This window comes from Arachis ipaensis, chromosome B9 (genome assembly GCF_059453495.1).
Source record: "Arachis ipaensis isolate K30076 ecotype BB chromosome B9, ASM5945349v1, whole genome shotgun sequence".
NCBI classification, from domain to species: domain Eukaryota; kingdom Viridiplantae; phylum Streptophyta; class Magnoliopsida; order Fabales; family Fabaceae; genus Arachis; species Arachis ipaensis.
Genome location: NC_142444.1, coordinates 17,198,029 through 17,223,098, shown reverse-complemented (window position 1 = coordinate 17,223,098; position 25,070 = coordinate 17,198,029). Strand labels below are relative to the sequence as shown.

The 25,070-nt window shown below is 36.8% G+C and overlaps 2 pseudogenes across 1 annotated transcript in view; one reads left to right on the top strand and one right to left on the bottom strand.

The window, feature by feature from the left end:
* Positions 1-18,537: 18,537 nt before the first annotated feature.
* Positions 18,538-25,070, bottom strand: part of LOC107615098 (UDP-glucosyl transferase 73CC6 pseudogene) — a 70,245-nt pseudogene continuing 63,712 nt past the window's right edge. Inside the window, exon 2 of the transcript XR_015899581.1 lies at positions 18,538-20,051. The product of XR_015899581.1 is annotated as a UDP-glucosyl transferase 73CC6 pseudogene (transcript). The remainder of the gene's footprint in view (positions 20,052-25,070) is intronic.
* LOC148543883 (uncharacterized) lies at positions 20,307-22,751 on the top strand (annotated as a pseudogene).

Genomic DNA, 25,070 nt, shown 5'->3' with positions numbered 1-25,070 from the left:
GTAAGTTAAGTGGATGAATTAATTTTTTGAATCCTCAAGTCCTAGTCTTTCCTTGGAAAAGGCTAGAGTTATTGGAACTCGATTTAATTCTTGAAGAATTCCAATTTTCAATCAGCACCTCGAGTTTGATAACTCAAGCGTGACCAATTACTTAACCAAAGTCAAAAGGAAGAAAATATCTAAATTAAATTAACAGCATCCATATAAATAAAGCAAAGCAAAATTAAATCTGAAAATACGTCAAATTGCATTAATAAAGGAAATCAAATTTAACATGGATATTCATAAATTAAATTAGGAAAATAAATAAAAGAAAAATTGAACCTGATAAAAAGAAACAATCCTGAAAGTAAAGAAATCCTAAATCCTAATCCTAAGAGAGAGGAGGGAACCTCTCTCTCTAAGAACTACATCTAAACCTAAAATTATGAATTATGAGCTGATTATTATGAATGAATGGATTCCTCCACTTTATAGCCTCTAATCTGTATTTTCTGGGCCGAAAACTGGGTCAAAAACAGCCTAGAAATCGCTAGAGAAGAAATCTGCCACACTGATTTTCGTCACTGCGATTCGTCCGCGTGGAGCGCGCATTTGCATCACCTAGCGTCAGGGAAACTATGACATATTATATATCAAATCGAAGCCCCGGATATTAGCTTTCCAACGCAACTAAAACCGCATCATTTGGACCTCTGTAGCTAAAGTTATAGCCATTTGAGTGCGAAGAGGTCAGGCTGGACAGCTTAGCAATTTCTCCAACTTCTTGTATTCCTTCCACTTTTGCATGCTTCCTTTCCATCCTCTGAGCCATTCCTGTCCTGTAATCTCTGAAATCACTTAACACACATATCAAGGCATCTAATGGTAATAAGAGAGGATTAAACATAGGGAACTTAAGGCCAAAGAAGCATGTTTTTAATCAAAGCACATAATTAGGAAGGCAAATATAAAACCATGCAAATAGTATGAATAAGTGGGTAAAGAGTTGATAAAAACCACTCAATTGAGCACAAGATAAACCATGAAATAGTAGTTTATCAACCTCCCCACACTTAAACATTAGCATGTCCTCATGCTAAGCTCAAGAGAAGCTATAAGAGAGTGAAGAGGAATGGTAGAATGTATGAAATGCAACCTATCTGTATGAATTCAACTACATGCAAAATGTTTCTACCTACTTAGTTACAAGTAAATCAAATTCTCCAAGAATATACATAAATCAGATTTCACTAATTCAAATTATACAATAAAAGACAAGTAAACTTGTAAGAAGATAGCTCATGAAAGCGGAGAATATAGAATCAAGCATTGAACCCTTACTGGTAGTGTATATCACTCTAATCTCTCAAGTGTCTAGGGTTAATCACTTTACTCTTCTCTAGTCATGCTTTCTAAAACTTTGTTCTTCATCTAACCAATCAACAAATATTTAGCATATCAATACAAACATCATGAGGTCTTTTTAGGGTTGTAATGGTGCTGAGGTAAAGGTAATGATATATGTATGGCTAAGTGAGCTTTATAAAGTGAATCCTTGATTAGTCTAAGATCTCACCTAACATATACATACTTTATATAATTTAAAATACTTTACCTAGCTACCCAAATTTTTTTCACTTTTGTATTTCATGCTCAAGTATCAAACTTATTTTTGAATTTTGTCCCATGTGCATTGATTCTTTTTATTTTGCATTTGGGGTAATATTATTTTTTCTTCTCTTTTTTTTGTATCCCCTTATTTAATTACTTAATATTTTTTTTTCAATACACATGGTAATTTAATTATTTTGATTTCATATGAGCATGCTTCCCAAATCTTCAAATAACTTATTCAATTTAATTTCCTACTTTTTCATATCATCCCATATTCCCATAAAATTTCCCACACTTAAATTATACACAATATCTATCTTAAGCTAACCAAGGATTCAACTTGGGATTTTTATTTTATTTTTCTGCTTAAGGCTAGTAATGTGGTTATGAAATAGAAGGAGGTTAAAAAGTTCAAAGTGGTTAACAAGCAGTAAAAGGTAGGCTTATTTGGGATAAGTGAGCTAATAACAAATAATGGCCTCAATCATATGCAAGCATGTAAATACACTAAATAATGGACATATAGAATGGAACAAAGCAAAGATTGCAATTATAGAGAAGAAAATACACAAGAATAAAAATTTATGGTTAAATAATGTAACCATGTAAATAAGCTCAAAATCTCACAGGTTGTGTGTTCTTTGGCTCAAAAACCATGTTCCAAATACAACTTCAAACAAGTTTTAACATAAAAAAAAATTTCAATTTAAATTAGTGAAATTTTTCAAAAATAGAGTCCTAAAAAGAAATTTATTACTTTAACCAAGTAGTGACTAAATGCATAAAATCAAACAAACATGCAATTAAACATGCAAATGCAACAACTAATTTAACAAAGAAAATTTAAACATTGGTGTTGAGACAGGAAGGTACTAACCCACGAAGATCGGTATCGACCTCCCCACACTTAAAGATTGCACCGTCCTCGGTGCATGCTGAGATGTGCAGGTGGACGGATTGTTCCAACTGATGCTTTTCTTCAAGGATTGTGCAAATGGACTTGTTTGTCTCCCCTTTTAGAAGTTTCTCCCTTTTTCCATCTTCGGTGGCCAGCCTGAAAGAAGAGAAAAAGAAGAACAGTAACTTAGAAATAAAGATAAGAAGACAAATAAAATATGGTTGGGTTAATGCCAAATAATGAGGGTCTCAATTACATGGTAGCTACAACATGCAAGTGAGAAAACAGTAGAAGTACATGGCAAATCAAGAGTGCAAAAATTTACAACAATAGGGAAGAGAGTGTGGGTAAGGAGAGATAATATAAATTCATGTCAATGCAAAAGTAATACAGGTATAAAAGATTGGCATTGATAATATTATCTAACCAGAATAAAACAAGTCACTAAACACCCAAAATAATACAAGAGAAGATGCAACAGTTAAATAAGAAAATTCAACGCCAACAGAAAAGTAATAAATTTAGAAAAGAAAGTAAAAATATGCACAAAATTAAAATGCAATGAATGAAAGTATGCAAATAAATTAAGTAAAATAGAATGAAGGTGAAAAAGAATGAGAAGTGAAAGAGATAAAGTAAGAAAGAAAGAGGAAAGAAGAAAAGATAGAAGAAATTAGGGTTAGAAAAGAAAAGATAGGATAATTGGCGCTGATCTAGATAAGTTGTGCGACGCAGGCGATGTGGACGCGTGAGTGACGCGGTCGCGTGGTGCGTGATAAGGTCAGGTGACGCGGACGCGTGGGTCACGCGATCGCGTGACTTGATTTGTGTGATTGGCGCGAGTGCAGCCTCACGTTCGCGCAACTTTCTGTTCGAAACTCTTTTTGCTAAATTTTTGGGTGACGCAGTCGCATGGTTGACGCGATCGCGTGGATGGCCTGTCTTTTAAAAATGACGCGGACGCGTGGGGCACGCGTTCGCGTGGTAGGGCTTGTGCTTTTAGCATGGTTCCAGCCTCATTCCAGACCAACTTATAGCTTTACACCCTTTTACGTCGATTTCACAGAGCCACGCATTCGCGTGGGTGACGTGGACGCGTGGGAGGCATTTTTCCAAACGACGCGGACGCGTCAGCGACGCGGTCGCGTGGGTCAATTTGTGCCACAGGCACGCCTCCAGCCACGCTCTCGCGTGATTCTCTGTCCAATTCTCTTTTCTTCAAAACGCATTGGTGACGCGGACGTGTTAGTGACGCTGCCGCGTCGCATGCGTGCTTTTCTCTTTTTTTTTAATAATGCAGTATGCAGAATGCAATGCTAATATGAACGTTATGCATGATTCCAGGTCCAATCAAAACTCAAAAACAAACAAAACAGACTAGAGTTAAAACTGAAAAAGGGACGATCATACCATGGTGGGTTGTCTCCCACCTAGCACTTTAGTTAAAGTCCTTAAGTTGGACATTTGGTGAGCTTCCTGTTATGGTGGCTTGTGCTTGAACTTGTCTTGAAACTTCCACCAATGCTTGGACTTCCAATAAGCTCTATTAATACCAAGTAAATTCCTCAAGCTTTGATGGAGTTCTTCACAAGCTTTGAGCTCCCAAAATTGATCCTCATATATTCCTGGATCCCAAATCTTGTTTCTACACCCGTCTTCAAGTTGATTATCATGATTCCATCCGGGTGGTTCAGCCTTAGAATTCTCACTGAAGTGTCCAAACAACTTTCTAGACCCATTCAATTGAGCTCTACACCAACCTCTGCGTTTAAACTTAAAGCTTCCAACCATAATGAACCTTGCAGGACAATTCTTACCACTGACCATCTTCATCTTACTCTTAGTGCCACAAAGAGCTCTAAGTTGACCATCCGTCTCTAGTAGCCCATATTCAAGTGGGAAAGTAAAGGTCAAGGATGAGAATTTTACCCACTTGAATGTTGTGTTGGACGATAATGGCCTTGGGGGAGGTGTCTCTAATGAACTTGCAAGCTCCACTTCCTTGTGCTCTTCTTTGACATCTTCCACCTCTTTGCAAGCTTCTTCAATTTCAACCTCTTCCTCTTGGTAGCTTTCTTCCAATTCAATCTCTTCTTCATTTCTCACCAAGGGCATGGGAGGTTGTGCCTCTTTTTCTTGAATCTCCATCTCTTGATCAACCTCTTCCAAGTCTTTAACCAGTGTATGCCTTGGAGGTTGTACACCCTCCTCAACATCAAATGCAACCGTCTTGGAAGGAGACTCTATGTCTTGACTTTTCCATGGAGGTTCAGCATCTCGCAAGTCTTCAACCACTTTTTCCTCTTCAATAATTACTGCTTTGTCCAGTAGTTTTAATATAAAATCGTACTCATCCTTAATGATTTTCTTTCCATGACAACTCTTTTCAACTATTCTTTCATCTTCAAGGGTCTTTACTACCTTCACCTTTAGGGCCTCCTCTAGCTCCTTATGAAGTATGGATTCGCGAAGATGATTCCTTCTCTCTTGTTCCATGTCAATAGCATCATTGGGATCATGTTGCTCTTGGATTGATGGATGTGGGTGCTCTTCCATGGATGGTGGTGATGGGATGGAGAGATCATTCTGTGGTTGAAAAGGAAGTGCACTAGAGCTTGAGGGTTGATTATTGAAGGTATTTGGTGGTCCAATTTGGGCGACGAGAGCTTGTATAGTAGAGTTTAGATCAGTAAGTGCTTTCTCCATGGAGGTTTGGGGTGGATAAGAGGGTTCATTTGGCTCATAAGATGGTTGGTATGGTGGATACGAATTAGGGTTATATGGAGGTGAATGGTGAAAATGGGCTTGTGAGTATGGTGGTCCAAAGTCATGTTGAGGAGAGGGTTTATAGGCATATGGTGGTGGTTGTTGCCATGAGGGTTGATCAAATCCTTGTGGCTCCTCCCATCTTTGATTGTTCCAACCTTGATGCCTGTTCTCATTGTAATTTCATCTTCCTGCAATATAATTGTAACCAAACTCATAGCCAAAGGGGTGAGAGTTCATAGTAGCAAATAAAAATTAAAAACAAAAATAAAAATAATTTTAAATTAAAAGGTTATTTGAAATTTAAATTTTTGAATTTGAAAATTAAATTTTGAATATGAATTTTAAATTTTGAAATTTGAAATTTGAAATTTTGAAATTTGAAATTTAAATTTTGAATTTTGAAAAAGTCAACAATATAAGATAAAGATTTGAAAAAGATTTAAATTTTGAAAAGGTTTGATTTTTAAAATTTTAAATTTGAATTTTGAAATAAGATAAGATAAGATTTTGAAAAAGATATGATTTTTGAAAAAGATTTGAATTTTGAAATTTAAAACTAAGATAAGATAAGATAAAAAAATTTTAAAATAAAAATCTGAATTTTTTTTATGCAAATTTCGAAAATTCAATTAAAATAAAGAGAAAAGATATTTTTGAATTAAATGAGGAAAGAGAAAAACAATAAAATGACACCAAACTTAAAATTTTTAGATCAAAACGAAAAAACAACTAAGAACAACTTGAAGGTCAAGATAAACACGAAGAACAAATTTTTTGAAAAATTTTTAATAACTAAATAAAAACCAATAACCTCTTAATTTATGAAAAAGCAAAAATAAAAACAAAAAATAAAAACAAATAAACAAGTAAAAAGCAAATAAATTCTACACCAACAAAAGTCCTTTCTTACAAATGTTTTGGTTGTCACAAGTAACAAACCCCTAAATAAATTGATAACCGAAGTATTTAAACCTCGGGTCGTCTTCTCAAGGAATTGCAGGGAGGTGTTCTTATTATTGGTTATGAGTCTTGTAAATTGGGGGTTTTGAAGGTAAGGGACAAGTAATTTAAAATAACAAGTCGTTAAAATAATAACTAATAAAGTTCTTGACAAGGTATAAGAACTGGAAGTCCTATCCTGGTTATCCTTATCAATTGTGATGAAAATTGGATTTTTTTTCCCACCTTATTAACCTCTAACTATGAAGGTAAGTTAAGTGGATGAATTAATTTTTTGAATCCTCAAGTCCTAGTCTTTCCTTGGAAAAGGCTAGAGTTATTGGAACTCGATTTAATTCTTGAAGAATTTCAATTTTCAATCAGCACCTCGAGTTTGATAACTCAAGCGTCACCAATTACTTAACCAAAGTCAAAAGGAAGAAAATATCTAAATTAAATTAACAGCATCCATATAAATAAAGCAAAGCAAAATTAAATCTGAAAATACCTCAAATTGCATTAATAAAGGAAATCAAATTTAACATGGATATTCATAAATTAAATTAGGAAAATAAATAAAAGGAAAATTGAACCTGATAAAAAGAAACAATCCTGAAAGTAAAGAAATCCTAAATCCTAATCCTAAGAGAGAGGAGGGAACCTCTCTCTCTAAGAACTACATCTAAACCTAAAATTATGAATTATGAGCTGATTATTATGAATGAATGGATTCCTCCACTTTATAGCCTCTAATCTGTGTTTTTTGGGTCGAAAACTGGGTCGAAAACAGCCCAGAAATCGCTAGAGAAGAAATATGCCACACTGATTTTCGTCACTGCGATGCGTCCGCGTGGAGCGCGCGTCCGCGTGGAGCGCGCGTTCGCATTACGTAGCGTCAGAGAAACTATGGCATATTATATATCAAATCGAAGCCCCAGACATTAGCTTTCCAATGCAACTGAAACCACATCATTTGGACCTCTGTAGCTAAAGTTATAGCCGTTTGAGTGCGAAGAGGTCAGGCTAGACAGCTTATCAATTTCTCCAACTTCTTGTATTCCTTCCACTTTTGCATGCTTCCTTTCCATCCTCTGAGCCATTCCTGTCCTGTAATCTCTGAAATCACTTAACATACATATCAAGGCATCTAATGGTAATAAGAGAGGATTAAACATAGGGAACTTAAGGCCAAAGAAGCATGTTTTCAATCAAAGCACATAATTAGGAAGGCAAATGTAAAACCATGCAAATAGTATGAATAAGTGGGTAAAGAGTTGATAAAAACTACTCAATTGAGCACAAGATAAACCATGAAATAAAGAAAAAATTGGGGCAAGTGTGACCGTTAGCCTAATCTGTCAATAAAGCTCAATTAATGGAATGCTGCGTTTTGGTCACACACAATGCGTTATCGTCAGATTTATCCGCCAGTAAACTTGCCCTAAATTTGAATTTCTCGCTTTCCCCCTCATTTCGAAAGAGCCACACTCTCTCTCTCTCTCTCTCTCTCTCTCTCTCTCTCTCTCCACCAATCACCTCCGGCAGTCACTTCCGTCAGTGCCGACCACCATCAACATTCTCCAAGGATTACGTGGACTCGACTAGAACTCGTTGCATTGTGTAAGGAATTGCTGCCATTTGCGTTGCTGCTGCCACTGGTCCCTCCTATAGATAAGTTCTCCTCCTCCTTCTCCTTACTATTTTTAGGCAATTTTAATTAACAGAAACCCTAAACACATTCCTGTCGATCGATCACTACCATCGCTATCGTCACGCCGTCCATGCTGCCACCAAGCTGGAAGAGTCTTTCGTGCCGCCGCACCACTATCTTCGGGTAAACCCTAAAGCTAAAAGAGCTAAATTTGAAAATTGTTTTTGAAAGAGAATGGTAGATGAGTGACATATGTTAACAATGCTTTATTTGATAATTAACGAAATGAAAAAGTACTGCTATAGTTTAATGAGACGCAAATCAAACTTTTATTTTTCTTTTTTTTTTTCCCTTTAAGAAATGATGTGTTAGAATATTTTAGATTTGGACTTTTCATTAATTGTCAAATTTTGATTTCTTGGGCATGGGGTTGGAAGTCACTATATATTATTAAACTTAAAGTGGTTTTGTACCTTGAATACCTTGTAAAATGGGTTGAGTATATGTAAACTTAGAAACATGTTCCTTTATTTACTCTCTAGCCCATTCTATTTGTTGCCTTGCTTTCGATGTAGATTCTAACATCATCCTAAGATTGGTGGAACTGATGTAGGTTTCTAAATACATTTTGATATATTATTGCATTTTCTAATTTAACAGTATCTTTATGGATTGAGTTTTGATTGATGTTGTAAATTGATATTTTTTGAATTTATAAAAAACCATAAATTTGGATATGTCCATATTTTAGGGGAGGTTATGTCAAAATTTTGGCCAAAATTGTGGGTGAAATTAACTAGTAAAGTGATTTAAATGTAGTAAATATGTATGCATCACCTTTATATATATATATATATATATACTATTACATGCTATGGGTTTGATTCTTTATAATTTAATCATGTCTCAAGTAGACACGACAACAGGTAGAGGTGTCATGAGACGGGGTAGAGGTGGTCGAGGTACAGGAAGGGTGACTATTGGCTCCCGTGGGACCACTCAGTCCTCACCTTCTATCTCGGCTGCCCCTGGATCGTCACAGGATCCACCTTTTATCATGGTTCTGAACCCTAACTACGTGGGTCCTACTATGCAACCCTTCCTTTAGGCAGTCGTCCTGCTAGTATGTAACTTGTTTTATTTTATTAAGTTCGTTTTGTCTTTGACATATACTGTAATTATTACTTGATTCAACATATTGTTTCAATATGTGTAGTCTATGTTGTTGGAGTGTGACGTGACGATGGCGAAGACCTTCATGTATTCTAACACCTTGAAGAAGAACAAGGAGAGATTTTCTTATCAGCAGTCTACAGAATAATATGTGAATAAACATCCTGTGATAGTATAAAGATCAATATGTATTTTTTTCAATTAACCGTTGTCCTAATCCTAACATGTGTTACATGGAGTCCTACACACAGAGATTAGAGGTTGCATCTCAGCAATATCAGTAGTAGAGTGGGGACGACGACAATAACTCTACTGCTTCAGTTGTCGATCCTGATTCAGTTTGGCGTGAGACCGCTTCTGAGTTGTACAAGAATCATGTCTATGAGCTGGGGTTATTCTTCATGAGCAACCTTTGCACCTCCACATTGAAGGATTCATCCGCCTTAGCCACCAACACTACCGATCCTGAGGACAATGTTGACTTACGGGAGCAGTTTTAGAATCTCACCCATAGCCTTCACGTCCAGGCTCAACGGCTGCAGCAGTCTAAGGAGGGGTATAGTGAGATTCTTGTACACGTGTTAGAGATAGATTCCCTCAGGCTGGAGTTTAGGCAGGAGTTGGAGCAGATTCAACTGAGTGTTGTTAGAGGGATACCAACATCACCACCTAAACCGTTGACTCAGCAAGACTAGGGGATGATGACAACGACTATCAGGATCCGTAGTGATTAGGATTTTGTTCTGATTTATTTGATTATTGAATGTCTTATGATCATGGATTATTGAATGCCTTGTGATTATTGATTAGTGATGTGCTACTGTGTTATGTTTTACTGTTTTGTGACTTAATTATGCTTAAATCGTGACTATCTTGATGATTTATTGATTTTAGTTAGGGATGATAATATTAATCAAGAAGAATTTAATGATAATAATACATCTATAAATAGTAATTTGACTGCTAATCCTTCTATTTCGAAGGATGTTGGTAATCCTAATCCATCTAATTCCAACGATAGTCAGTCACAAGCTTTTTTCAATATACAGAAAAAAATAGATCCATCTTGAAAATATGTTGATGAACAAGTAGTGATGAAAAGCCACAATAACAATGTTTTTTTTTCACAAACTTATGGAGGATGTAGGATTCACAAAATGAAGAAACACTTGGCAAAGATGACTGGAGATGTTAAAACATACATATCCTAAAGTTTCATGTAATGTGGAAAAAAATGAAAGGCTTATTGAAAGAAATATAGAGCAACAAAAGCAAAAGAAAAGTAAGTTTTAGTGAAGAGAGTGATGATGAGATAGAGGATGCAATTGATAAAGCAATAGCGCAAGAAGAAGAACAACGTACGTTGAGTCAGATACCATCTAATAAGCAAGTGGTTAGAGGCAATCCAAAAAAGAAAAGTGCTTTAAATTTGGAAGATAAATTAAGGTTATGTTAGATTATAATTATGTTTTAAGGTATTTATTTATAATTTATTTATTAGGGTTACATACGATTTTGGTCTTTTTGATTTTAAACTAAAAATTGAATTCGTCCCTAAGTTTCAACTTGGTTTTAAAATAATCCATTTACACAAAAATACCCTTTCACTATCTCATTCACCATTTCACTTTCTCATACACGCACACAACTCCAAAAAGAAAGAAAGAAAGAAAGACGGAACAGGGGGTCAGAGAAGCTCAGAAGGAGAAGAGAAAATGAAAGGGGAGGAAAGAGAAGGCAGCATCGGCGAGTCAAGGTGCTGTCATCATCGTTGTTGTTGAAGAAAGAAGCAAGGAGAGAGGCTGTAACGTAAGAACCAAATTTTTGGTAAACTGACTTTTGTGGCTGTTTTGTAATTTATTTCGCAAAATCTTGAACCACGGCCCAAAAACTACTAGTGAGGCAGGCTCAATGGTAAAAAATATATAAATTAGAAAATAGTAATTAGTAGGTCAAACTTCACTTTATGAGAATAACCAATTTTTCTAAGTCAAATTTGACTAGTAAAAAGTAACCACTTGCTTGCCATTAGTTTATTTTCCTCACTAGAGACATTTTAAGTTGGGAATTCACTTTTAGTGACGGTTTTGCGTGCATCAGAAAAAAGTTAATAATAGAAAAACTCGGAATCAGTGGTAAAAATAATTTCTTCCATGGTAATTGTGCCCCAAGATTAATATTATCTATCTATTCATGATTTATTTCTTTAAGAATAAATTTTAGCCATTAATTATTTTATCACACGGTAAAAGTTACCACAAATTAAACCGAATTTCTGATTAGTATTCTGCAAACGACTTCTAAAGATTCCGAATCCTCTTACTTGTCACCAAAGTAACTTGCCCCTCCCTCTCAGCCTCTGGACCGAGATTATCTCAGCCTTTCACCCCTCTCTGGTGTGTTTTTAACCCCGAGTAACTAACTGCGATTAATTGTGGATAAGCTCGACACGCAAGCGCTGACCAAGCTTCCTCGCTTTCAAGCCCCTTCTTCATTAATACCTATCCCTTGAACATGAAAATTTTCAACCCCTTTTATCACAATTAATTCAACGAAGACTCTAAATTTTTATTTAAAGAAACCTTGCCTACAAATTTTACAAACACTTATGCATTTTTACCACCTTTTTGACCGAATTCTTGAGAGAGAAAGAGAGAAAAATATTGTACCTTCCCTCTATGTTTGAGCCTTGATTCCAATAGTTCTTCCATTGATCTTCATGTATTCATCAAGAATCAAAGCCATATAAACACAATTCCTTGTCCGTTTTCACTAATTCTTGCGTTTTTACCAAAATTTTAGCAAGGTAAGCTATTGCTCCTTTTCCATTCTTTTCAATTTTTCTAGAAGTGACCATAATGAATTTTTGCTCTCTTTCAATATATAAAATTCCTCTTGAAGCCCATATAGAGCACACCTAAGGAGCTAGAGAAATTCAAGCTCAAAGTGGTTAATTCTAACACTTTTGCGACGCTTTTGGCCAAACAAAACCTGCACCATACTCACATGTGTTCCAGCCTTTGTGAGATCATTTTCTAGTGTTTGAGAGGTCTGGTGACTGAATTAAATGAGAGGTAAGGGTTAGGAATAGTTAGAATATGTTTGTGCTTGATTCGGAGTTCATATAAACTACTTTGTGGTGATTTTGTGCTTGATTTTTAATTTTAGAAATTCAGTGATGTTTTTTTACTTTTAAACTATTATTTGAGTGATATATAAAGCTTATTTACCTCTGAAAAATGTATGGGACAGCCAAAAATTGATGGAACACTTGGGGGTTTAAGTTTTAAGCTTTAAACATCACTAAAAGTGGATAAATATATAAAACTATGTTTCTGAAAATTTCAGCACCTAAAAACCTGAAAAGCAACATGCTCAGGTGTTAAAAGAAGTTAGGAAAAGTATTTTTAATCCTATGAAACAAGTAGGTAAGAATAAAACAGATGTTATGATTATTTTCGGGTAAAAAGAGGGTTAAAAATATAATTTAATTGAAAGATCAGTAAAATTCTGAGCTAGTGTCATAAGGGATAAAACATTAATTATATAATTTATTTGGATCAAAATTATAATTAAAATAAAGTTTCGGGCCTAAATAAAAACTGTAGTAAAAGTTAGAAGTAAAACGGTAAAAAGTGATAACTAAAACAAGTAAATAAGATAATAAAAAGTAAAATGGTATTTTAGGTCTCTAGGGGTAAAATTGGTATTTAATAAAAATATTAGAGATAATTGGGTCATAAAAAAATATTAGGATTAATTCGGTAAGTTTTAACACTAAATAAGATTAGACAGAAAAACTAGAGCACTTAGGGTTAAAATGGTAATTTAGGCATAAAATAAATATAAAAATGGTTTAATTAACTTAATGAAGGATAAAAAGATATGTTAGGAAGGATATGAGGATAAAATGGTAAAGTAGTAATATTAGTGATAAAAACGCCACTAAAAGCCTAAAAAAAGGGTAAAAAGAGAAGTTATGTACACAAGGCCAAAATTAGAAATATATAAAAGTATCAAGGGCAAAATAGTAAATGTGAGAAATGCTGAGAGATTTAAAGAGAAGAGACGGGGCACAAGTTTTTATAAAAGAAAAGGGCAGATAAATCCCTTAGAGATAATGTTTATTTGAAAAGGCCGCGGAAAAAAAAATTGTAAATCCCAAGGTGCTAAGAGATTATCTGGAGAGGAGTGTCTACTTCGACAGAACCAGAACCATGCTAAGAGATTATATGGGTTGAAGGATTTTCTGCTCCAACAAAACCAGAACCATAAGATGTGAGGATACCCACTTTATGTTGAAACATGTTCCTCCAACTGTTAGCATACTATGGTGTCAAGCTCTGTGATTATTGTTAGTTGCCAGAATGCACATGGCTTTGCCTTCAGCTACCAAGATATGCATGAGCAGCAGCAGTAATCGTAGCAGTAATAGTAGTAGTCTTTGCCATTGCTCTGTATAAACTTTTAGAAGGCTGGGTGCTTTTATAAATACCCATATAAATAAGTTAAAATGGGTCCCAGACTAAGGTGTCTCTTGTGAGTCGGGGCCTATTAATATAAATAATGGAGTCTGTAAATATTTACACGAATAAGCAATGACGTAACCCAGTGTTAACTATGATCTACTAAATGAGCCTTTGGGCATATGTGTATGACATTACTATGTTTTTATGTGTTTTCTATACTTCATGTAGATATTATCTATTTAACTATTACCTAGTCCAATATATCTATCGAACACGCGATCTGGACTAGCTTTATAGGCTCATATATATATATATATATATATATATATATATATGTATATATATATATATATGTATATATATATATATATATATATATATATATATATATATTTAATATAAGGTCTAGAGTTTCTAAGGAAAGTCATGAAGTAGCGCCTGATGGCTAGCATTGGTCATGATGTGCTATAAGATGAATCGTTACAGAGGTTGAGAAAGAGAAGGACCTCACAGCAATAAAGAATCGAAGGACGAGGGAAGAGAGGAAGAAGGAGGAGGGTGCAGCGGCGCTGTCCACCGTTCATTTCTTCTTCAGCTGATTGTCGCGCTCGTTCCTACCGTGGTCTTCCTCCGTTGTGCTCATTGCCTTGTCTTCATCGTTCTCTTCTCAAGCTCTGTTCTCCAACTTTTCGTCGTTGTGCTCTGAGTCTCTGATAACGATTTTTGTTGTTACTTGTTGCTGATTCTTCTTCTTCAACCTCAATTAGTTGTTGTTCTTCTTGTTGCTGATTCTTCTTCTTCAACCTTCGTTAATTATTCTTGGCATTACTAATTCTACCTCTTTACCCTTTATTAGTACTTTGTTATTTTTGTTGTTGTTAATTCTTCTTGTTGTTCTTCTTCTTGTTAATTGTATAAATGATCAGTTATTATTGTCTGAAATTATTTGGATTTGAGGTTGTCTGAAATTTGAAGGTACAAAAATAGTAAATTTATGAAAAAACTAAAAGAAAGTGTACTTTTGTATAAGAATTTCTTTTGTCTAAAAATTAGAGAAAGATCGATTTTAAAAATAAGTTTAACTTTAGGAACGAATTTAATTAAAAAAAATTAGAAACAAATTTAATTTTCAGGTTAAACCATAAAAATAAATTTATGGTAGTTATATTATAAAATAGTTTTTTTAATTAAAGACCAATAAAATATTAAATCAATATGACTGAAACAATTTGACGACTGATCCTATCTTTTAAAACATTGATCAATACCAAAGGTAAAGGAATCTTTAATTTAAAAAAAAAATACTATGGTGGTCGGGTTGTTGCGGATCCTATTTTGGAAGCTTCAAAGAAATTTCATCAAACTAATCATATAAATTTAGTGATAACTTTATTTATAATTTGTGAATTTTAAATTCTCACAAACAAAACTATGTGCAACAAAATGTCTAACTACTACCACCATTATTTGCCACCCCTTCTAACGTCACCACCTTTATCCTCGTCATCTTAATTTTGACTTTCAGTCTTTCACTGAGTTAAGTCCCATTTTGGTCTTCGAGATTGACGAGTTGTACTGATTTAGTCCTCCAGATTCCAATTGCACTAAATTAGTCCCCCAAATTCGAAAAAATGCACCACGTTAGTCTTTAGCCTATTTTCCGTCACCGGAGGACTGACGCCGTTAGTGACGTGGCCAAATATTGCCACGCTGGACACTAAGAAACGGCGTCGTTTCTAATTTGGTGCTAAAAAACCCCTTTGAGCGACGTCGTTTGTATGCGATGGAGAAAAAAACGTTTGTATATCCCTTTTTTTTCTCCACTCTTCGTCTTCAACTCCTCCATGAGTGACGCAGTGGAAAAACGTCTCTCTTCCATTAGTGACTCAAAATAGGAACGAGTAACTGCAATAGAATTCCCGGAGACTGCTGGATCACGAGTGCACACTGTACAGTTGTCTGAGGAGGTACTTTGCCGCTACAAGGAGCTTCTATTCTGTCACCGAGGTTAGTGAAGATTTTAAAATTTTATTTTTTCAAATTTTAGGAAATGCGTTGATGGTTGTTGATCATAGTTTATTGCTTTGTATATTGTTTTTCCATAAGGTTTGTAGTGAAATTTGGGCTAGAATTTTATTTCGATGTTGTCTGCCACTATTTTTTTGGGGTTTGTCTTCATGCTCTGTTCCGATGGTGGATAAATGTGTTTTATTTTGATATATCTCTCTATCATGTATGAATGTAGTTGATGAAAACTATCTTAAAGGGATCATTGTATGGAACTCTTGCTGAAAAGAAATTTTTTTGAATCATGCAGATGGATGTGCACTTAGATATTATGTTCCACTATGACTATATATTCTCATGATAAGAAGGCATGCGTTGGTGACATTGATGTAGATACTTTAGATTTTTTTGGGTGAGAAATTATTATAAAGAACTAGGATATGATAGGATAGGAGAATATTGGTGGCATGTTCCCAGGAGGAGTTTAGATAGTGGGTTAAGAGCTCTGAATTGTGATGATGAGTTGAGAGAGATGTGTTTCATGGGTGAAAAGAGTGATGAGCTGGTTGATGTTTACTTTGAGCATGCAGTTTCAACACCAGAAATTCTTGAGGGAAATGAGATTGTGGTGTATGTTGAGGGTGACCATGATGATTTGAGAGAGGTTATTGATGAACCTGAAAGTGAACCCCTATAAGAAAAGATCCCAAACCAAACTAATATACCCACTGCCCCTGCTGATGAGACTCCATTCACCAACAACAATGAACCAATGCATAATACCTCACTACCTAAGAGCAGAGAACCAACAGATCCTGGTGCTAATAACCCAACACTCCAAAAAAATAATCCCACTACCACATCCAACTCTAATCCTAGCCAAGCTACTACTGCAAAGCCTGTTAGAAATACTCCTACAGTTACCCATAAAACTAAACCCAAAAAAGAGAGCAGCTGATGTTGCTCAAGCTCGTGCTGATGCAGCTGCAGCTGCCGCTACTACTAAGAAAAAGGCCAATGCTGAAGGAAATGTTGTTCAAGCACCTACTCAAACTCCTCCAGATGCACCTGCTCAGGCTCCTCCAGAAGCACCTTCTCAAGCTGCTCCAGAAGCCCCTACTCAGTCACCTGCACCAGTTGATGCCCAGGTGGTTGAAATCGACCTCTTTCAGCCAAACTATTCCGATGCACAACAATCCCAACAAAGTCAAGAGGTAGTCGCATTTAGTTTCACAACTCATATTTAAAATTGTTGTGCACATTCAACTAAATTTATGTCCTACTGAAACAGGATCAACCTGCGAGGCCATCCAAGTTGCAGACCAGAAGGAGGTCCTCCACACCACTATCAGGATCAGTCACTATGGATCCACTACAAGGAGCAAGCTCAGTCACATCTTTCAGACTGACTAACTTCCTGAAATTTGTCCCAACACCTGGCTTCAAGCCACCAAGGAAGAAGAAATGAAGATGTACCTAATCTGTGCAGCCTATTTTGGATGAAACTGTGAATGTTTTTGTGAATCATACTTTTTGTTTTGTGGGCTGAATTTAAGGCAGTAGACTTTTAATATATTTGAATACAGTATGACAATGATGGCACTCTGTGTCCTTTAGCTAGGGTGTATTTTGGAATTAGAACTACTCTTTACTTGTCTGGGAGAGTTGTCATTAATATGGCAGGATTATTGTTACTTTTGTTAAAACTTATTGATATGCTTGTTATGATTATGACAATTTGTTCCAGCTTCAATTATGCTACTTCAGATTTCTTTTTTGCAATTTTTTTCAACAATGTCATTGAATGACAGAAAACAATTAGGAAATTTGAGAAGGAGAATTTTTCTCTCTTCTACTACACATTAACCCTGAACACAGTAACACAAACTCATCTTCAAGCTTTAACTACCAACATAAAACCAACAACAACTACTATAAACAAAGCCAAAACTAAAATGTACATTTTTTGGGTTCTAACTTCAGCCTCTATCTTCCCAATTCTCCAAGCCAAATCCACCCTAACTTGGTCACCATCCACAGTAGAAATTACCCTTCCTCTGAGGTCTTCTTCTCCAATGTCAGCCCAGACAAAAAACCACACCACCTCTTATCATTAATATTGTAGTTAGGGCACCCAAAAAATGGCTTGTTAGGGTTAGCCTCTATTGTGGACCACCGAAGAACAGGGCGGCACCCACACCCACACCACTGTAGAACACCCGATGCTCTACTTCGACTGGAACTCCCTGTGTTTGACCGCATGGAACGACTCCCACTTGCAATCATGATGGTAAACTCGGAAGGGAGTAGGAGATGAAGAACCAGAGAGAAACGGGAAGAAGAAGATGATGATGAAGTCACAGCATGAATTTAGGTTTTGAAAGTGGGATAAGGACTAAATTGGAGCAAATCATATTTTAAGCCACGTCATCTAACTGTTAGTGTGTCCAACGTGGCAATATTTGGCCACGTCACTAACGGCGTCAGTCCTCCGGTGACGGAAAATAGGCTAAGGACTAACTTGGTGCATTTTTTCAAATCTGGGGAACTAATTTTGTGCAATTGGGATTTGGAAGACTAAATCAGTGCAACTCACCAATATCAGGAACCAAAATGGGGCTTAACTCGTCTTTCACTATTTCTATTGTGCTATCAAATTCCATGATTAGTGTCATTATTTGTATATATTATATATTAGCCCGTGAGAGTTACGTATTTGCACAACAATCACATTATATTATTTTTTAAGGATAAAGGACAACATTAAACAAAAATGTAGATCTTTTAAATTTTAAATTGAGGAGTGTTATGGGGACAGCACTTTTGTTAAATTCTGACCAGCACTTAACTATCAAAAGAAAATTGAATGATTCTACATCATTAGATACAATCTCACACCATTAAAACATCATTGATGACTAATTGATGACTAAAAACCCTAAAATTTGTTGGCCCCTTAGACTTTCTCTTTTAAATTTTTATTTTAGAGAGTAAAGTGTGATTTCTCACTTTTTGAAATGATTTTTCTCTCAGTTTTAAAGGATGGTGGAAGCAGAAGCGGAGGACGTAAGCCTCTCAAGTTGTTGAATCATTTCCAACAAACTATGTTGCGAGGATCCACCTTCTTCAACCGCTCTCAGAGCCTTCTCTTTCATCTCCTTCGCCTTCTTCTTCATCTTCTCCGCCTCGTCTCCACCGTCCATCACCTTCCTCACCGCTTTCTCTATCATCTTCGCACTCACTACTCTCTTCTTCTCATCGAACGACGATAAGCTCCACTCAGCTCTACCCACCTCCACCCCGACGCCATGCACCTGGCTCATCAGTTTCTCGTTGGAGAATTGGTCCGTAATTGTCGGCATCGTTATGGTCACCACCCCCGCACTCACCACTTCTATCACAGAGCTCGCCCCACAGTGTGTCAAAAAACCTCCCACAGCAACATGCTTCAAGATAAACGCCTGTGGCGCCCACCCTCTTATCACCATCCCTCTCTCTTCCTTCTTCATCCTCTCTTCAAACCTATCCGGTAACCACTTCTCCTCTGTTTCATCTTCATCACCTTTCTTTCTTTTGTTCCTACGCACCACCCAAACAAACTGGTGTCCCGAAGCCTCGAGGCCTGCCGCTATCTCGAAAAGCTTCTTGTCTGGCAGATGAAGCAAGCTGCCAAAGCAAGCATAGACCACGGAACCCTCCTTTTTCATAGAAAGCCATCTCAAGCACTCGTTTTCACCTTCGCTAGCATCGCTACTTCGCTGCCCAAGTGGTAGTGTTTTCTGCACCATGAGGAAAGTAGGACCAAGCTGCCACACTTTCCGACCGGTGATGATCTCGTAGCGTTGGGTGTAATCGCCGTCGAGCTCCTTGAAGCTGTTCACGATGACTCCGAGGCTGTCACTTTCGGAGTCAACCATGGACTCCATGTGTTGAAGGTATCCCGGTGAGGGCTTCACAGAGAAGGTGATGGGTTGAAGGAGGCCAGGGATGGCATAAGGAGCAGTGTCATTGCAATCAACGAGGATTTCGGGGTGAGATCTAATGGCTTCCATAACGGCAACGTGGAAGATGAAGGAAGTGTTGAAGATCACCCTGGGGATTCCCAGGCGGTTCGCGACGTCTCTACTCCACGTGTACATGGTGTCCGGGATGAACACATCCGGTGGCGATTGCTTCATGAAGGACTCCACTTCCGATCGGATGAGGTGCGCCGCCGAGTAGATCTTGCTAGCGGTGGTGTTGTCAGCGGCTGAGAGGTTTTCGACGCCGAGAGGGAAGCCTACTTGGTCGGAGGGGAAGTGGAGGGTGTGGATGGTAACAGTGATGGTCTTGTCCGCCTCCGCCAAGAGGTGGGCATTGGAAGGGGTGGTGAGGATGGTCACGTGATGGCCACGTGAGGAAAGGAGTTGTGCCACATGAACCATGGGGATTTGATGACCCGGAGCCAAAAAGGGAAGCATGAATATCTTCATTGAATGGGATGTTTCCATTTGTTGTGTAATTTTGTGTAATTAGTTGCTTAATGATGCTTTGCAACCATCATCATTTACTAGCAAATGACCCGCGCGTAGGCGCGGTTAAGTAATAATACTCATCGAATATATTTTATAATGTAATTTGGTTTTCCACTAACAGTATTTCTGTCAACACTACAAAAAAAGGTCTATGGCTACGCTTTTTTTGTCACGCTTTAAAAGCGTGGCCAAAAGTGGTCAATGGCCACGCTTTTACGAGGGTGGCGATTGATTAGAGATTTGGCCATGTTTTTTCTTGCTACGCTTAAAAAGCGTGGCGAAAAGGGTCTATGGCCACGCTTTTGTAAGGGTGGCAATTGAGCTAAGATATGGCCACGTTTTTTTCTGCGACGCTTCAAAAGCGTGGCCATAGATAGAAACAAGGACATTTTGAAAGCGTGACAACAAGGTTTCGTTATAGTGACGTTTTAAAAGCGTGTCCGTTTCTTACAACTATTTTAGCACGCTTCAAAAGCGTGGCCAAAAGGTCCTCGTACAAAATAAAACGCTCAGTTTTATTTACTTCCTCATTCAAAACGCTGCTTATCTCCTTCATCATTCAAAACCCACTTTCTCTTCAAAGAACCCAGAAGGCCAGAACCCTAAAATCTTCGAAGAACCCCAGTCCTCACCCCAGCACTCCGCGAAGAATCCCAGCCCTCCGAAGAACATCGCCGGGGCTCGCGATGCCTCCGTCGTCACTCTCTCTTCTGGCACTCCCACTATCGCTGCTCCTTCGGCGGTGATTCTCTCTGGTGGTGACTCCCTCATCACACACCATCCGTCGCAAGCCATCCATCGCAAGTCTCTCTGGTGGTGACTTCCTCCGAGTTCACTCGGTCGACTCGGAGCAGCCTCTGGACCCTGAATCCATCTTCTCCGAGAACGATGAAGATTCAAGCCCTAAATTCATGGAGCAAAGAGGGGTTCTCCACTTGTTCCAGAGCTCCTCTCATTCCTCGATCCCAAGCCCTAGCTCTCGCTCTTCTCTTGTCTTCATTCTCACCGTTCCCAATCACCTCTCCTTCGATGACCTCATTTGCTGGTGAGAATATAAAGAATTTATTTTTGTGATTCAGCTCTCCTACTATATCCTTATTTTGGCCTTTGATGGAAACAATAATAGATAATTATACATATTATCATAGTCTCATGTTCATGTGGAAGTTGAAATTGTCAATGGTAGCAGAGTTTTGACAAAATGATGGGAAACATAGGACTCTAATGTTACAGTTTTTCTGTTTTCAAATGTCAAATATACATGGGTTTCATTCCTTCACGATAGTGTAAAATTTAAATAATTTGCCCCAAGAAACAATTTATTAGGAGCAGGAACCTGCTTTGCTTTCCTCCCTTTTAGAGAATGCAGAAGCTTTCATTACTGATTAATTTTTGGAAGTATTTTCACATGGAGTAAAGAATTTTTGTGGAAGATTAATGATTGGTGGATAAATGATTTCCTGTTATGAATTAATGATCGCATTATAACTATATACATGCTGCTTGAATAAAATGTAGGATCAAAATCGAGTTACCACATCACAGGGTAGTCCTCCAGTGGGAAATGAAATATCTTCGGGTTCTGAACTGCATTTTGTTATAGATACTCAACTCAAAGACCAGTTTTCAACTACAAGTGATGGTGCTCTCAAGGTTCTCCCTAGATTCTCATCTATTTGTGGCTTTGGCATGTTAAGATTTGATTTTTTTTGTGATTCACTTCTAGAGATATAGAGGTTTTATTTTTCCTCTTTGTATCTCTGTTGTTCTGCAAACAAGAAGTTCCACTTGTCTTTCTTTACTTCTTATTTTGACTTTTTCCTTTCTATATGAGCCCTTTTTTTTAATTTATGTTTATATATATTTTTATATTTTTCTTTCTGCTTATGATCATTTTTCTTAGCTCTTGGTTTGTTAGATACATAGATCTGGTGCAATAGATAGAAATAGAAGCCAATTGGGGTTGTTGTAAGGATTTTCAGACCTGTGAGATTAGCCACTTCCAACACCCCCTAACTCCCTCTTCCATTCTTGTTCATTTTTTCTGTTTCCTTTTTTCCTCTTTCTTTCTTTCACCTTCCATTATTATTCTACCCTACTCTCTCTTTAATGTTTCTCTCTCTTTCTTTCTTTCTCTTGTTGCCTTGTTGTAGGGTGTGTCTTCTTTCTTTCTCTATTTTTCTTCCCCCCTTTGAATTTTTATCCTTTTCATGTTTGGGGTTTTTTATTTGAGGTTAAAGTTTGGAATTTTAGATCCTCAAATTGAAGTTGATGGGAAAGTTTTGAAATTTAGAAGCTTCTCTCAAATGGGGTTTACTCAAAATGGGTGGTTTGGGGGGGGTGTTAACGTTTGTGGGGTAAAGTTTAGACTTTTGATTCATGCAGTTGAAATTTGAAGCCAAGTTTTGGAATTTAGAAGCTTCTCTAAAATGGGTCTTTCTCAAAATTGGCTTTATTATTATTGTTGGACTTTTTGGTTGGTGATTGAATTAAGCTGATTTAGATTTTTGTAAATGAACAGATACATTCCCTACAGATACAAGAATAATGGAACACATGACAAAGAAATAGAGGTCCTTGTGATTAGTGCTCAGAAGGGCAAAGGAATGCAGTTCCCAAAGGTACTTTTCTCCACAACTTGTCCTATTGTTAAAGCACATGTCCCAAAGGAAGCATTTGGAGAAGAGGAGGAAGAGCACTCCATGAAACATAAACCCTTGGTTATCTTCAATTGATCATAAATTTTGATCCAGAGCTCCGCCGAATGACGAGCCGTTTACGGCCACGCATCGGGCTCATCGAGCTCTTCAATTCTATCCAAACAAAACTGTAAGTAAGTTGCGTTTTCCTAGCTCTATTTCTGCTGGTATATCAATTTCGGGTTTAAGGTTCGAGGAACTCAATTCCTTGTTGATTTTCATGTTTTAGGGGTTCACTAGACTTGATTCCTTGTGGGCATTGCTCAAGGATCAGTAGGTAAAGGTAAGGAAGTTCTAAACCCTTGTGGTTGTCCAATTTCATGTGCCCTAGTGTTAAAATTATTCAATTGTATGAACTAGTTGAGTTTATGTTGAATTAGAGTTGAAATTGTCAAATTGGAGCTTGATTGAAGTCTTGGAAAGGCTTGGAAGTGGAGTTGTGGTGCTGAAAATCTGAGTTTGGTGGTGTTGGAGCCCCAAGAGCTTGAGGAAAAGTGAAATTGAAAGTATTCCGGGTTGAGCGGGGAATCGGCCAAGGTATGGTTTCGGTTTCCTGTATCTAAAATGTAATGTGGTGTGAAAACTTAGGCTAGCGACCCATAGGATAGGAATTGAATTTGTGATGATGGTTAATTGGTTGTTGAAATTATTATATGATTATGTGATTATTGGTTTGAGATGAGTATTTGAGTAGTGGTTGGGTAATTGTGAATGGTAATAATTGTTGGTACAATATGTGAAAGTTGTATGTGATGTGGGTTAATGTGCGTGATGGATGATAATGGTGAGACTCTGTTGATGGACATGAGTTGAATGGGTTGAGATGGATTGTATTATTGTGTATGTGGTTATTGATTTTGGAGTTTTGATGAGATATGGCATACAAGATATGTATGCCTTGGTGTATGTTTGATGGTTAGTGAAATGGAGTGTTTTGTATGTTGTTGAAATATGAATGTTGAATGTGTGTTGAGATTGAATTATTGAGTTGTGGATTGGATTGAGAAGTTGGAATATGCTTGATGTGAATGGTTGAGTTTTGATTGGTGTAAAAGGGTGATTTGTGGCACAAAAGGTATGTTATGAAGTATATTGGAACTTGGTGTGGCTTAGGTTTGGTTTTGAATGAGTTTGGTAAGTGAATGTTTTAAAAAGGGGAGTTTTAGATAGCTCTGAAGATCCTAGGCTAGTTTCTTGTTTTCTCTTTATGGTTTAGTTATGTTTTAAGCTTTATTTATCTGTTGGAAGTTCTAGGATTGCCTCCGGCTTTCCCAGGACATTATATGTTAGATATGTGGGCACTGTTACCATGCTGAGAACCTCCGGTTCTCACCCATGTGGGTTTTGTGGTTTTCAGATGCAGGGCAGGCGGTACCTCGCTGAAGCATGCTGGAAGCTTCTGATGTTGCGAAGATCTTTACCTTGAGTTTATTTTAGTTATATGTATTTGTTTAGATACTTAATATCTCCACCTATTATATATATGTTGTATTTATTCCTCTTAGAGGTGATCTTAGAGATTCAGGTTTTGTGACTCTGTATTTTTGGGTTTTCTTTTGGGTTTTCCTATATATATCTATATATGTATAACTATGTGCTCGGACCGGTTTATCTTCGCAACCCGAGTCTTGAATTTTGTTACATGTGTTTTGGAACTCCTAGTATATAAATTCGTTAGCTTGCTCTATCCTGCTTACGTTACAGTACGCGGAGTGTTGCGCTTTTCAATTTAACGGTTTTTGCTTTAACCTTTTCTTCAAAGGCTCCTAGTTATAAACCTTTTTCACTATATTATATATATAAAATTTTTATTTTAGAGGTCGTAGCGCCTCGCCACCTCTATTTTATATCCTAGGTGTAAGGCTCTGTGTGGTAGGGTGATACAATTTGTGTGCTGAGATTTTAAACACTAACTTTTTCTACACAATACTTAATTTATTATCATTTTCAAATTTTAATATATTTTTTATTAAATTTATATATTTACTCTGTTTATTCTGTTGCATTAGATTTTAAGTAGAACTCTCAATTCAAATCACCTTGAAGAGGAACATTTGGACGAAAAATTTGTATGCATCAACATTTGTGTATATCTTTTGTATGTGTATACTTTTTATTTTTGGTATTAAAATGATGAATAAAAAGTGAAAAAAAAAATCTTATATGTAATAGAAAAGGCTTACACGAGTGATATACTAAAGAATAATACAAATATAATTTCTCTGAAATTATAACAAAAAAAAAATAATAAAACTATGCAACCCTTATTTTGTCCTACATTAGTATAGAACATTATCATTTTTTTTAGAATTGATTCCCATCTCCCCTCCTCCGGCCCCAAAAACAAAATAATTA